We start from the raw sequence: 12,008 nt of genomic DNA on the forward strand, positions 1-12,008 counted from the left end.
AGGTAATAAAATTAAATTAAGAATTTAAAGTCCCATCTCAACATCCTCATCTCATCTCAGTCTTTCAATCCTCTCAGCATCCTCATCTCATCTCAGCATCCTCGATCGTCTCATCTCAGCATCCTCATCTCATCTCAGTCGCTCATCTCAGCATCCTCATCTCATCTCCTCAGTCGCTCATCTTAGCATCCTCATCTCATCTCATCTCCTCAGTCGCTCATCTTAGCATCCTCATCTCATCTCATCTCCTCAGTCGCTCATCTCAGCATGCTCATCCTCACCTCATCTCCTCAGTCGCTCATCTCAGCATCCTCATCCTCATCTCCTCAATCGCGCATCTCAGTATCTTAGTGTCCCTTACAACCTCTGGAATCTTCTATGCCGAATGGTTGACTCAGAAAATAAAGCTTTGAATGGAACACGTGGCCATTTTATATGTGTGTGTGTGTGTGTGTGTGTGTGTGAGAGAGAGAGAGAGAGAGAGAGAGAGAGAGAGAGAGAGAGAGAGAGAGAGAGAGAGAAGCAGATCTGAAAACTATGAAAATAATGGGAGCTCTTAAAAGGAACTAATTATTATATGTTGGCCCCTACCTGCGACCTATATATATATATATAGATATATATATATATATATATATATATATATATATATATATATATATATATATATATATATATATATATATATATATATATATATATATATATATATATATATATATATATATATATATACATATAAACTTAGGTGCATACGCTACAGCTACGTACAGCTGTGCGTGACTGCGGTGCTCATCGGTCCGTAACCGATGCCATAAACAAACAAATAACTAAATAAAAGGTAATAGAAGGACATGTCTAATCAAATGAACTCCCACTGGTCTCTACGATGCATGTGATAGCTCTCAGGACGCGGCGACCCACATACGACCATGGCAGGGACAAACAGATAAGCAAATAAACAAAACGCGCAAACAGATAAACAACTATAAAATGTGAAGGCCAGCCACCATTCCGAGAAACTTAATTTATTTTGTAGATGTGTTTTGTAGGAGGAAATGGGAGAGATTTACATAGATTTATATAGCTATTCAGACCACAAAGACCCTATATGATGAGAGAGAGAGAGAGAGAGAGAGAGAGAGAGAGAGAGAGAGAGAGAGAGAGAGAGAAGGTAAGGGGGGAAGAAAATGGTAAATAAAAAGAACGACAAAATATATAGTAGACAAAAAAGGATAAAAAAAAAAAAGATCGTAAGAGGGATTTTAAGAGAGAGAGAGAGAGAGAGAGAGTCCTTGAGTCAGTTTTATGTAATGTTTTCACTCTTCTTCATTTTCCTTACTCCTCAACCCTTCCTGGACTTGTTACCCCAATAACCTCTCTCTCTCTCTCTCTCTCTACGTAATTCATTTATCTTTTTATCTATTTACTTTTATATCTATCTATCTATTTATCTATACAAACAACCTTTTTTTTTTTCTTACTGGCATTTAATTTCATATCTGTAGAATATGACCTCCACCTCACTATTTAGCCTATTCCCTCCTCTGGCTTTTTTTATTTTATTTTTATTTTTTACATTATTCATTACATTTTACTACACTAAACAAACTACCTTTTATTTAACTGGCATCTGATCCAATATCGTCTGTAGAATATAAGATTTCCTCCTCACTATTTAGCCTATTCCCTCCTCTTTGACTTTTTGTTCTTTTTTTTAATATTTTTTACACTATACATTACATTCTATTACACTAAACAAACTACCTTTTATCTTACTGGCATCTGATCCAATATCGTCTGTAGAATATAAGATTTCCACCTCACTTTCGTCTGTTTTTTCTCCTGACTGTTCCTTTTTTTACACTAAACATTACATTCTATTTAACTAAACAAACAACCTTTTATCTTACTGCCATGTGATCTAATATCGTCTGAAGAATATAAGATTTTCACCCCACTATTTCATCTATTCTCTCCTCTGTAACATTCATTTTGCTTCCTTTTTTTTTTTTTTTACGGTTTACAATCTTTTAACTATCTGGCATATGATCTCATATCGCCGGTAGAATATAAGATTTTTACTCCATCATTTCCTCTATACTCTCCGCTGTAACTTTCTTTTTGCCTCTTTTTTTTACGGTAAGGGAAGTCAAGCTGCGACTCATTGGTTATATAAAAGAGAAGGGGAATAAAAAAAGCCCGTCACATGCCGCTCTTACAAGAAAAACAAGAGACTGTCTAGTTTTATTGCCCCACTCTTTGTCTGGTATAGGAAGGCGAATGTGCTGGTGTTTATTGCATTGGAGGAGGTGCTAAGCTGCCATGTGTGGGCTGTTGCTGTTTTGGTTGTGGTGGTGATGGTGGTGGTGGTTGAGTCCCTATATATAGTGTTGTTGATGGGAGATACACTTCATTCTTGCTATCAGTGGTTGAAATGCAGTTACTCCTTTGTTAGTGGACTCAGCGGCGGTGGTTGAGTCCCTGTAAATTGCTGTTGCTGATGAGAGATACAATGATCGACTTTATTTTCTTGCTCTTAGTTGTAATGCTAATGTTACTCTTGTGATGGTTGACATTGAAAGCCATAGTGATGACAATGCTACGAACACCAACGAAAATTCTGCACCATGAACATGTAAATCACTCATGAGAACCCGACTGATCTCCTTTGCGGCCCTTAGAAATGCTTGTTGTGAGGGCCGAAAGTTACTGACCCAGGATTACTCCGCCAAAGTAGAGAGCCAAGGTGTAAGGTTATATTGTCCTGGCGGAGATAAATTGCCTAGTTATGCCTTTGTTGAGGGTAAGAAGCCCAGACGTAAATAATGCTAATGTTTTGTCCTTCCTTACTCGGCGGCTGGGGTGAAAATATTGGCTAGTTTTTTTGTTGGAGCGATCATTCCAAGCAATGTAGTTCATTTTGAGATGTACCTTGCTAACAAACTTGCCTCGTATATCACCTGACATTGTTTTGGTTACGAGTATTTTGACCAAACCCACGGCGTGATAATGCTTCGTTAGACCGATCATTCAAAGCCATATATTTCCTTTTGTGATGTACCTTGCTAATAAACATGCCTCGTATATCACCTGAGCTTGTTTTGGTTACGAGTATTATAACTTAACCCACGGCGTGATAATGTTTTGTTAGACCGATCATTTGAAGGTGTTTAGTTCCTTTTGAAATGTATCTTGCCAATAAACATGCACCGTGTCACCTGTGTTTGTTTGTTTTACGAGTAGTATGAGCGAACCCGTGGCGTGTTAATGTTTGTCTGTTGTATAAGGGGAGAGAAAGATATTTATAGCCATTCAACTATTGCGGGAGAAATCGACATTGCCTTTCGCACGTGATCTTTATGTTAATTAAGACTGTTTAGTGTCGCTTAATAGAGGGGAACGATATATTTATGGCCACTTAGATGTTGGTTCAGACATTTACATAACTAATGGCGTGGTATTATAGTTTTATTGTTGTCTAAAGGTAAATAAAGATAGAATCGTGGCCACTTTGGTGTTGTTGGGAAAACTGAGACGGTCCCTGGGATAATACTTTTAGTTTGTTGTTTCTTAATACTAGGGAAAGATACATTTATAGCCGCCTAGATATCGTTAGGGATATCAACGTAACAAAAGGGGTGATAAAGTGGTTCCGTTGTTGCTGGGAATATTGACACTCCCCCTAACATGATATCACTGTGTAGTTTGTCGTTGCTTAAGGTAAAGAAACAGAGAGAAAATAGAGGCAAAGAAATTTATATTCATGGGCACCTACTTGTTATGGAGTAAAATGAGACTCTTCCTGACATGCTACTGCTAATTTATCTTCGCTTAAAGGTAAAGAAAACATATTCGTGGTCACCTTAATCGTTGTTGAGGAAATTTATACTGATCCCCTTGTCCGGTACAGTCCCGGCAACACTAAGCCTTGTGGACAGCTGCGCGAGGGGCCGTTTTACCTTGCACCGTTTTTTTGGTCACTGAAAGCCTTTGTTACTTTGGTGTGTTTTTGTTGATGTTGCTGATGCCATTGAGGAGTGCAATGTAAAAGTCACCGTCACACGCGTCTTTTTTTATTTAATTATTTTTTACAGTGAAGGAAGCTGCTCAAGGGCAAAAAAAGTAATAGAGTGAAAAAATAGGCCCGCTAAACACTGCCCCTGTGAAAAAGAGTTCAGATGAGAGGCCAAGAGAGAGAGAGAGAGCGAGAGATAGTGGTGAGAATCATGTTACTTTTTAGCATTTTGAAGTGATAATGTCAGGCTTGTATTGGTTGACTGGCTAATAATAAAAAGCAGTGTTGTAGAATGTTATGGAGAGGCAAAAAGAGTGATCCATAACAGCAAAATATAAACGTCCAGTACACTAACACGAGTCTCCCATTACCTCTTAGGACAGAAATGCATGTCATGACGTTTTTTTGAGGTCAGTGAACGCAAAAATAACGCCTCCGAAAAACACTCCAGGTTTTTCCCACGATAACAGTCACGACGGTATGGCTTCAAGCGTCCAGTACACCAACACCTGTCTCCCATTATCTCTTAGGACAAAAATGCATGTCATGACGTTTTTTTGAGGCCAGAGAACGCAAAAATAACGCCTCCGAAAAACACTCCAGGTTCTTCCCACGATAACAGCCACGACGGTATGGGCTCAAACGACCAGTACACCAAGATTAGTTGTTCTTTATCTCTTAGGGTAGAAAAGCATGTCATGATGTTTGTTTTTGTGGCCAGAGAACAGTAAAGTCGGTATTCTCAGACGCTTCCGCCTCTTACATTTTCAAAGGTCACACAGGAGATTAGTCGGGTTCTCAAGGGTGTGTTTTTTTTACGTTCATGATACAGAGGCCTTGTCAAAGTACCACCAGGCTCATGAAACTACCCACGGAAAGGTCCTACCAGAACTCCTACGAAAGCCTTGCCAAATGTGTGTGTTTGGGCGCCGTATCGTTCAAGAAATGCCCACAACTTCATAAGTGTTTTTTTTTAGGTTCACGGTATAGAAGAAGGGTCAAACTAGCTACCACCTGGGTCATAAATCTACCCATGGAGAAGCCCCACCAGAACTTCTACGAAAGCCTTGTCAAATATGTGTCTGGGCGCCGAAACGTTCAAGACATGCCCCACACATCTCCTACGAAAGCCTTGTCAAATGTGTATTCTTGGGCGCCGAAACGTTCAAGACACGCCCCACACATCTCCTACGAAAGCCTTATCAAATGTATATTCTTGGGCGCCGAAACGTTCAAGACATGCCCCACACATCTCCTACGAAAGCCTTATCAAATGTGTATTCTTGGGCGCCGAAACGTTCAAGAAATGCCCCACACATCTCCTACGAAAGCCTTATCAAATGTGTATTCTTGGGCGCCGAAATGTTCAAGAAATGCCCCACACATCTCCTACGAAAGCCTTATCAAATGGGTGTGCTTGGGCGCCGAAACGTACAAGAAGAACACGTCTCTTTTTGGTTCCTTCCTTTCATAACTTCCACAAGACTGAAGGCCGCGGGAACAACCACGACTCGAGCATTTCCGTCGCCTGTGATAAGGGAATATTACTGATTGTCTACTGGCCTCTTACTGTTATTCTTGAAGAGGCAGAGGCGACAGTGCTTATCAGTTCCGCTTCACCGCGAGATAAATTATTAGGCTAGTCAGGACCTTGTATTGTATTGTATGTCCAAGTTGATATTACGAGACAAACGTTTTGATTCTTGTCATTGGAAACGGTTATGATGGGCAGGAATGCGGGTATCTAAGAGTAACACAGTACGAGATAAGACATGCAAGAGAAGCAAGACAAAGCAAGCAACACAAAACAAGACAAAACAAGCAACAGGCGCTGGCCGAGTGGTCAGGGTGCGGTCGTGGTGACCTCATGGACCTAGGTTCGAGTTCCACCAAAACACGCTGAATTTTCAACCATCGCGGTGTGGCGGAAGATTACCCACACGCTGCCCAGATCTTAATCAACCCTAACATCAGTGACATCAGGTAAGATTCATTCATCACAGCAGCCACTATAAATAAAATTCGCCTGCGCCACTAACAAGCTGAGGTCGTCGAAAAGGCCCTTCAAGAGAGCCTTCCGACGCTACAGGCAGCACCTAAAAAAATGAAATAAATAAATAAAAGCAAGAACAAGCAACACTCAAGCACCAGCGTCGCCTTGCCTTCCTCCCTGATGATGATGATGATGTGTGTGTGTGTGTGTGTGTGTCCTCTCTTATAGCATGATTCACAACTGTCCTCATTCACACACACGCTCTGACCCACCCTACGCCTCCCTGCCTGCTCTGTGCGTGTGTGTGTGTGTGTTGCCTTGTCTTATAAGTAGCCTAGATGAAAATAGCCTAGTTAGTGTAGCCTTGAACGGTTCACTAATGATAACGTAAAACACTAAAGAAGAAGAAGAAGATGACGTGATTGATAAGCGAAAGAATGGGAAGGAAAGCACGTTGAGAGAGAGAGAGAGAGAGAGAGAGAGAGAGTTAGGCTAATTTTTCTGTAATATAGCAAAAACAACAACTACTACTACTACTACTTCTATTACTACTTCTATTACTACTGCTACTACTACTACGGCTACTAGATTGAGCAGACTCTGAATATACGTTTTAATATGAACTGAATTGCTGAATATATTAATAGTAAGAAAAAAGTTAGTAAAAAAACATTGAATTATATCCACTGACTTAAACGCCCCGTAATTTTTTTTCACCCAATCGCGTTTTGAAAGTTGAATAAATGAAAAGCAAGAAAAAATGTAAATAGACTGTCACGTTCATTCATTCACTCAATTAATATTTCAAAACTATCACTGAACTACCTAAACACTCGATATAAAGGAGGGAACACAAATATTCCAATCTTGAAAATATTATTAAATTATACAAAATACATGAGATCATAACATGCGAGTCAACAGTTACTTGCCGGAGAGTTTAGGTCCACTCTCAGTATATGAATAGGAAATAAAAGTATATAGGCCGTGACGTTCATTCATTCACTCAATTAATATTAGAAAACTATCACTGAACTCCCTAAAAACTTTCAAAACTCTCACTGAACTCCCTAAACACTTTCAAAACTATCACTGAACTCCCTAAAAACTTTCAAAACTATCACTGAACTCCCTAAAAACTTTCAAAACTATCACTGAACTCCCTAAAAACTTTCAAAACTATCACTGAACTCCCTAAAAACTTTCAAAACTCTCACTGAACTCCCTAAAAACTTTCAAAACTATCACTGAACTCCCTAAAAACTTTCAAAACTCTCACTGAACTCCCTAAACACTTTCAAAACTATCACTGAACTCCCTAAACACTTTCAAAACTATCACTGAACTCCCTAAACACTTTCAAAACTATCACTGAACTCCCTAAAAACTTTCAAAACTATCACTGAACTCCCTAAACACTTTCAAAACTATCACTGAACTCCCAAAAAAATGAAATAAAGGAGGGAACATAAATATTCCAACCTTGAAAATATTATTAAATTATACAGAATACATGAGATCATAACATGTGAGTCAACAGTTACTTGCGGGAGAGTTTGTGTGTTCGCTCTCAGTCATCTTTCTTCATCCAGATCAGGACCAGCAAGTAGCGGGCTTTTTTTTATTTTTTTATTATTGTTACCTTTTTTGTGTGCCCTTGTGCTGTCTCCTTTGCTGTAAAAAAAAAAAAAGTCATCTCACCCATTCAGTCACCTCTCTTAATCCATTTCCAGTCGTCTCTCATCCTGTCAGTTACCCGTATCAACCTTTACTCATCCCCAACCTTTACCTTTCAGTCCCTATACGTAAAAACATTAGATTTATTTAGGTCCATATTGTTAAACGTATCGGGCTCCCATTACGACTATCTCCCTTTATTAAACGTATCGGGCTCCCATTACGACTACCTCCCATTATTAAACGTATCGGGCTCCCATTACGACTATCTCCCATTATTAAACGTATCGGGCTCCCATTACGACTATCTCCCATTATTAAACGTATCGGGCTCCCATTACGACTATCTCCCATTATTAAACGTATCGGGCTCCCATTACGACTATCACCCATTATTAAACGTATCGGGCTCCCATTACGACTATCACCCATTATTAAACGTATCGGGCTCCCATTACGACTATCACCCATTATTAAACGTATCGGGCTCCCATTACGACTATCTCCCATTATTAAACGTATCGGGCTCCCATTACGACTATCTCCCATTATTAAACGCATCGGGCTCCCATTACGACTATCTCCCAAGACCACAGAGAAGATTAACCGGGCTTTCATGGGGTTGTTTTTCCCGCTGAAGATGCATAATTCGTGTAAAACTATCACCAGGATCACTGTATCTCTGTTTGTCTGTATTTTTGTATCTCTGTCTTTTTAAACGCATCGGGCTTTCATATTTTCCCAGGGCCACAGAGACGACTAACCAGGCTTTCATGGGGGTGCTTTTCCCGTTCAAGATGGAGAATTCGTGTAAAACTATCGCCAGGATCATTCTATCTCTGTATCTCTGTATTTTGTATCTGTCCTTATATTAAACGACTATTTTCCAAGTCCAAAGGTAGAAGGAATGGAGTAGAGAATCGAGGTATAGTGAAAGGACCGTATTAACACAGCAACACCGCCACCACCACCATAGGCATATGTGAATAGGTGATAAGGGTGTGTGTAAGGCCATTATACTTATGGGAGTGTGAGGGAATGGGTCATATCACCACCACCACCACAGTGACAGGTGTGCGAACGTAACAGGTGATAAGGGTGTGTGTAATGTCACTATACTTAAGTGTGTGTGTGTGTGTGTGTGTGTGTGTGTGTGTGTGTGTGTGTGTGTGTGTATTTACCTTGTTGTAGTTTTACAGGGCCTGGGGTTTACGCTCGTGTGGTCCCGTCTCCGTATCTACATTTATCCAATTTTTCCTTAAAGCTTTGCACACTTCTCGCCGATACTACATCCTCACTTAGCCTGTTCTGTGTGTGTGTGTGTGTGTGTGTGTGTGTGTGTGTGTGTGTGTGTGTGTCGAGTCACGCCGCAAAGCCTAGGGGGGCGGGGGATGACAAGGTGATCTAAGCTTACGTAAACGACACACACACGTGGGAGTGGTGACCCTGATGATAGGAAGGGAGGGACAGGGAGGGAGGGAGGAAAGGAAGGAGAGAGGTATCTGGAGGAGGAGGGAGTTGGATGTCAAGGAGGGAGGAAAATGGAGGAAGAAAGGAGATATATGAGAAGGGAGGGGGGTAGGGAAGGAGGTAGGAAGTGAAGGAGAGAGATAAGAGGAAGGGAGGGAGGGTGAGAGAGGAAGGGAAGGAGGGAGCGAGTGAGGGAAGAAAAAGAAGGGGAAGATAAGGGCCATCAATACAACAACATGATTAACATACTAACAACAGATAGCAAGATTAAACTCTCATGACAACAACGCCTTAGCAATGCACAACAAAACGGGCCTAAGATCTATAGCATAACAACAAGTAACAAGATGTAAGTCAATATCCCTTCTATAGACAACGAAATGCATTCTTCTGTCCACCAAAATAAACATCTATATTATATCAGCTAGTTCATATTATATCAGCTGTCAATATTTCTCTCATTCTAATAACACCGTGGCAGTAACCGACAAACTTCAATAATGTAACAGGTAGCAAGAACTCCGTCAGTATTCTCCAATCAACAACGCTGTATATTCTTCTGTCCACCAAAACAAACATCTATATTATATCAGCTAGCAAGAGCTGTCAATATTTCTCTCATTCTAACAACACCGTGGCAATAACCGACAAACAAACTTCAATAATGTAACAGGTAGGTAAAACTCCGTCAATATTATGCTGTCAACAACGCTGTATATTTTCTGTCCACCAAAACAAACATCTATATTATAACAGGTAGCAAGAGTTCGGTTAATATCCCTTTCATCATCAACGTCATAGCAATGTCCAGCAAGACAATCATTTATGGTAGGTACAGCAAAACGCAGCAAGAGTTCAGTCAATATTCCTCCCATTTTTAACAACGCCGTAGCAAAACAAAGCTCCATGTATAGTAAAGCAACAGGTAACGAGAGTTCAGTCTAATAACAGGTAGAAGTCCCATTTTAACAACGTCGTATACCAATGTCCACCCAAACAAACATCTACAGTAGGTATAGCAACAGGTAGCGAGAGTTTTGTCAATAATCAATCTATCATCAACTCAAATCATCTCAAACACAAAACCACCAGACGTACGCCGTAGTACGTTATAATGTCCACAAATACACCAATACCATTACTCTTATCCTTACTTCATCTTGCACACCGTAGCCTCCCCAGCAAGGTTGTCTTCTTTTTATTTAGGCCAAGGAAGGGAAGAGCGTATTATCACACACACACACACACACACACACACACGCACACACACATTTTTTTCTCCACCTGTTGCGTCTCTTCCTTCAATACAAACAAACACACAAGCCTAAACACAAACATATTTTCTTTCTTTTTTTGTTCGATTTCCCCTTGACATCCTACTATGACAACACACACACACACACACACACACACGATAACGGCCTAAGTCAATACCACCACCAAACATACAAAAGCAAGCAGGCAAGTACCACCACCACACCTCCCATCCCTCACCACCACCTCACCACCCCTATCCACCACCACCACCAGCACCCTCAACACTGAACATCACCAGAGGGCTTACCTAAGGTCAGTGAAAGACCTAACTGGCCTTGGAAGTCACTGTGGTTGCATGTTGCCTGCCTCCACGAGCCAGCCAAAGGAGACCAACAAGTGATTCATGCAGATTACCACCACCACCACCACCATAGACAATAGGTGCTTTCAGAAGGGTGTAAGAAGTGTTCAAGAAGGTTTAGTCGTTAGGATCTACATAAAAGGAAGGGAAACTCTGTAAAAGGATAAAAAGAGCTATGTAAACAGGCTTAAGGCGATATCTTGTATTAAGTGTTCTGAGAGAGAGAGAGAGAAAGGGCAATGATTATACCTTTCCCTTGTGAATGGAGTCAACTCTCGCTATAAATAGACACACCTAAAATTAGCCCAATAAATCATGCTTGCAGTAGTGGTAGTAGTAGTAGTAGTAGTGGTAGTAGTAGTAGTAGTAGTATAGTAGTAGTAACGGTGGTGGTGGTGGTGTAGGTGATGGTGACGATGGTCTGGGTGGTAACAGAGGCACCACCACCAACACCAGCAACACCAGCTTTCCCCCTTAAGAAAACCACCAAATCAGTAACCCAAGACCAAAAAAAGCGGTTGGGGCTTATTTCAGGTCATCCGATGCTAAAGGAAGTTGGAAATGTTATGACAAAATCCGCCGCGAGTAAGGCTGGTCAGGCCAAGGCTCGGGCGGCGCGGGGCGGACGGAGACGCGACTTATGCGGACACTAGACTCCACGTGTGATGCTCCCCCACCTCACTTGCCTCTCGGTCCTCTCCTCTCCTCCCCGTCGCTCCGTCACTCTCCCTTCCCCAGCTCATTTCTCCCTCCTCCCCGCCTTCCCCCGTCCCCCGCCTCTCAGTTGAAGGCTTTGCCCGCCCTCTCCACCTACCACAACCCCTTCACCACTTGCCACTTCTATCAGACACTCCTACCTACCGCACCACCAAGCCAAGCCAGCCACCCCGTTTCCAGATAGTTTTCAGCAGCTCCCCCAAGGCCTCTCTCTCTCTCTCTCTCTCTCTCTCTCTCTCTCTCTCTCTCTCTCTCTCTCTCTCTCTCTAGCTTCTACACGCTTCCAAGATCCTAAGTAGTTTTGTGTTTTTTGTGTTGGTATTAATATTGTGTGTGTGTGTGTGTGTCAGTTTTGTATTTGAGAGGAAAGGGAGACACTGACCGACCTTCTCATGTGTTTTTTTCTTTCCCTTTTTTTTTTTTTGCTGTATTTACATATCACCGTTGTTGTGTCATTGGGAATTTGCTCTCTCTCTCTCTCTCTCTCTCTCTCTCTCTCTCTCTCTCTCTCTCTC

At 41.3% G+C, this 12,008-nt stretch overlaps 1 protein-coding gene across 3 annotated transcripts in view; it reads right to left on the reverse strand.

The window, feature by feature from the left end:
- Positions 1-12,008, reverse strand: part of LOC127000484 (uncharacterized) — a 59,336-nt gene that overhangs the window by 770 nt on the left and 46,558 nt on the right. The gene's annotated exons all lie outside the window — the stretch shown is intronic.

The sequence above is a fragment of the Eriocheir sinensis genome, chromosome 19 (genome assembly GCF_024679095.1).
Source record: "Eriocheir sinensis breed Jianghai 21 chromosome 19, ASM2467909v1, whole genome shotgun sequence".
Classification (NCBI taxonomy): domain Eukaryota; kingdom Metazoa; phylum Arthropoda; class Malacostraca; order Decapoda; family Varunidae; genus Eriocheir; species Eriocheir sinensis.